This window comes from Mesitornis unicolor, unplaced genomic scaffold, assembly GCF_000695765.1.
Source record: "Mesitornis unicolor isolate BGI_N332 unplaced genomic scaffold, ASM69576v1 scaffold10533, whole genome shotgun sequence".
NCBI lineage: Eukaryota > Metazoa > Chordata > Aves > Mesitornithiformes > Mesitornithidae > Mesitornis > Mesitornis unicolor.
Genome location: NW_010172587.1, coordinates 577 through 4,973, shown reverse-complemented (window position 1 = coordinate 4,973; position 4,397 = coordinate 577).

The following is a 4,397-nucleotide window of genomic DNA, read 5'->3' as shown; positions in this document are numbered from 1 at the left end:
TTCCTGTCTCACAGCTATTTTGCTTTGGCATCTGGCTACCTAGCCTGTCCTGCCAGAGTGAGCTGTGAAACGTGTGGCTGTGGCAGATTTCACAGCTAGTCTTGTATTTCCGGAGTCTGCGTGTTTTAAATGCAGGAAAAATTGTTACAAGATGATACATAATTTCTAGATGGAGAATATGGGTATGTTTTGTTTTAATGAGTTGTACTTTAGACCTATCCCAGCCTTTCAGTTGCCTCATGAGCGTTATGAACCTCAGTCATTTGAGCCGAGTGTGGATCCTGAGCTGTTCCTGGATATGGGAGGTAATCCTCCTGATGGCTTTAATTTTCTGCTAGTGTTCTCCTGACTTGCTCTTTACAAAATCACAGAATAGCTGAAGTCAGGAGGGAGACCATCCAGTCCAACCCTTGGCTATAGCAGGGTCGCCCAGAGCCAGTTGCCCAGGTCTGTATCCAGTCAGGTTTTGAATATCCCCATAAATGGAGACTCCACAATCTCCCTGGGCAACCAGGGCCAGTGTTTGACCACTCTCACAGTCATAAAATAAAAAGTTTTGGTTTTTTCTTGTGTTCAGATGGAATGTCACGTGTTTCAATTTGTTCCCTTTACCTCTTGCCCTGTTGGTGGGCACAGCTGAGATGAGTCTGGCTCCCTCTTCCTTCCCTCCCACCAGAGGTTCATGCGCACCCTGCCCAGACCCTGTGCCTCAGACAGGACAAATATCAGAGCTGTAGAGCAAGAATATCCTGTTTAGAAAGAAAGGCATGACACTGAAGGCTGTGACTTTTAGGTGTAATAAAAGTGCATGGTGTGGAGATAATTTTGCAAACTTAACATTGCTGGGGAAAAGTAATTCTGTAATTATAAAAGGCTAGAGGAATAGTTAGGAAATAATGCAGGAGAATGTGTTTAGTCACCTGTAAGGGCTAGATCTTGGTGTGCTTACAAGAACTGAAATTCTTCTGAATTTTAAATTCTTTTAATGTTTAAATTTTCCAGCGTTACTAGGCATGGTCCGTAATGTAAGTGGATCAGGCTTTTCTGCACCAGAGGAGGGAAGCACTCCAGGGAATTCCCTGTGGCAGTGCTCTCCTGATACACATGGGAGAGCAGTGCAGGTGCACAGGCAGTGAAACAGGAGTCTTTGCTGGCATGGCCCCGTGTCCTGAACTCCAGGAAGCTGGGTTTATGGTGAGGTTTAAAAAAGTGCATGGATCTAGCGTAAAACAGGGTTGGTTTTGTGTGATGTCTGCTATTTGATGGTTTGAAGTGCGTTTTTCTGACGAACGTACGTCCTGTTGAACAATCGTCTGCAACAGAGGAGTCTAAACACTGCATTTCACTGGACTGGGTTGTGCTGAGATTCTCCTGAAACTGTGAAATTTGGGGTTGTTGTTCTTGCCTTTAGTTTAATTATTAGTTGTTTGAATTGAACTTACACTAAATGGGTTGTGTTCAAGTGTATTTTGCTTTATAATTTAACCACTTCTAGTAATATTGTTGACGGGATCACAATCACGGTGAGAAAAACTGATCTACGTAGTATCAGATAAGCAGGCGCTTCTTTATTGCAGTGCTGGGGAGGCACAGAGGGGGGCTCCTCTAATTGTGCTCCAAAGTCCATACATTTTCGCAGCCCATTTATACATCTTGAACAAAGCGAAATTGTACAAGCTTGCATAAAATGACCTCACCATTATGCCATATAAGACATTGAATTATTTCAAAAGTTTACCCCTATATAATTTCAACATGGAAAGAGAAGTAAAGCCATGGCCTACTCTCGTGGCTGGCTGACCACAGCTATTATCCTGTGTGCTGTTATTTAATTCTTATTGCATCTGCTCTTCTCTTGAATTGGTACTTACCCCCCCTAAGTACTTATACTTATCCTAACTTATCATCAACCTGCTATAATTACGTTGCTTGGTTAGAGTGTTTTTTTATCTCTACAGCTTAAATAAATACCTCCCCATTTTAATAAACCAAAATTTTCCATGGCTGCAACAATATGGCAGATACAGGAATGGAACTTACCTTGAAATAATGGAGACCACTGTGTGGCTGAAAGCCTGCTCATAGACAATAACCTTTTATTTTTAAAATGTTCTTATTTTTTTAAATAAAAGCTTAAGCTCAATACAAATTAAGTTAATAATTTTTAAAAATTGCATGAATATCTTATTTTTATCTTTGACTGTGGGAAAAAACGTCACTGTGTTACAGTTTGCTTAATTTATGAATGAGCCAATTGGGAAAATATTCTCTGCAGAGAGAATTATGTCCCTGGAATAGACAACCTTGTACATTTTCACTTTATCTGAGATTTAGCAATTCTTTCGTTCCTTTTTTCTCTTAACATAATTTATTATTTGTTGAATGCCGTACAGTTTTAAATTCTTCTGGAGAAAGAAGCCATTTTCCTAGCAGGTACTTAGCAGGTACGTCCAATGCGTGTTGTGTGTGTGGCCTTGATCAAATCACAGGATCAAGTAAGCAAGGTTCTGGATGTACTTTAGGAAAAGATCATTTCGTTGCTCAATAGGCTGGACTAGCCGCTGGACTTCACGATTTCAGAACAGGAGAAGAGAAGTTACATGATAACTGCTTTTGGTCATGTGTTTGAATTTTTGTTTTCTTGAACGTTTTTAGGCACAGTGTGTGACTTACAGGATGCATCTTTTGGTTATATGAGAAGACTGCCTTGCTGCTCTTCAGTTCTTTCAGATGTTGCACCTGGAAGGGCTTGGGCAGACCTTTTAGGGAGTTGAGTGCCAGCTTGCTGTATGTTCTTTTAATTACAGTCTGATTTTGACCAAATTAAATGTCATGGCAGTGTTGTTTTGGGCTTAGTGGCCGTATGAAACTGTAATCTACCTTTTAACCTATTTTTTTCCTCAATTTGCAAAGATTGTTATGTTTAAAAGGATATTCTTCCAAGTTTTACTTATGTGTTTGGGTGCAGCTGTGTCACCATGGATCGTTTCATAGAGATTTCTCTTGGTCTCTGGTGTATAAAGTTCAGTTTGCAGTATGTTGGCAGTGACTTGCTGTTGAATAGAGCCATGAATTTGGTTAGGTTAAGCCTTCCTTTGCAAAATAAACTGATTATAAAATTCTTTCCTTCTAAGATTGATGAGCTTTTAAAAAAAAATCTATTGTGAAAGAGCATTTCATACCATAAATCCAGAAGAGGCACAACACTTGAGTTCTGCTGAGTTTGAGTAGAATTAAATCTGTTCAAAGTACTTCTGTGAATAACCACCTTGATTGATCATCCTATTGTTTGCTGACAAGCGCATTGAAGAGGTAGGAGGTCATTTGATTTTATTTCCTGACAAGTTTGGGTGATAGCCCATCCTTATAAAGAGTCTTCTGGCTCTAGGTTCAGATTTAAAGGAGTAAGATATAATTAAGCTGCTTTTCTTCACTTGTGAGCTACTGGGGTCCTCAGCTTCTCCAGCTTAAAGGTTGTGTTCCTACAGAGTCAGAAGAGAGCAGAGAGTCAGTGCACGTAATATTTAAGGCTAATGGCAGCTTCTTGTGTGTTTTCTGCTCTTTGATGCTTCAGGGGTTAGACTGCTGCGTTGTTGTAATGTGCATAGGTCACTGCCTAAATGCACCCAGATGAAGGTAGAGTGAGGTACCAGGGCTCTGTGGAATTTGTGGTGTGTTGTTAAGGTCTTCTGGGGTCTGCATGAGCTACATCTGTCTCTGGGTTCGTTTCAGGTGGCTTGTGATATGAAGAGTTACCAGTTTCCTTTACCTTATCATGAAATCATATAGGACCAATTTAGAATTCTTTTTTTGTAAAAAGAAAATTGCTTCAGGCAGGATATATTCCCTAGAAAACACTATTGCTTTGCTTGTTCTGCCTGCGACTTGCTTTGAATTTGTTCTGCTTCAGAGGATATGACAAAGTCCGTCTTTGTGTGATAAAACTGGCACCTTAGCATACAAAATTTGATTGAGCAGGATCAAGATATGTTACTAGTGAGTAAATTTGATTTATAGTATCATGCTGACAGTGTTACTTCAAAGATGCAATACTCTACATACATAGATGTGGAGTTGTCTATTGGCCTTAATATCTCGGGTTATGGTCGTTGATGTTGCTTTTTTTTTTAGTCCTAGACCTTCAGTAATTCTTTCAGGGTATTGCATTTTTCTTTTCCCCCTCATATGCTGACAATAATGCAGTTTTAAGTTGGGTACAGAATAACTTTAAATAAAGAGGAGTACTACAAAGCGATAGTAGAGAGAAGCCATTTGAATTGAAGAAGTGGTGCTTCAATTTATAGAATCATAGAATGTACTGGGTTGGAAGGGACCTTTAAAGCTCATCCAGTCCAACCCTGCAGTGAGCAGGGACATTGGTACCAGATCAGGTTGCT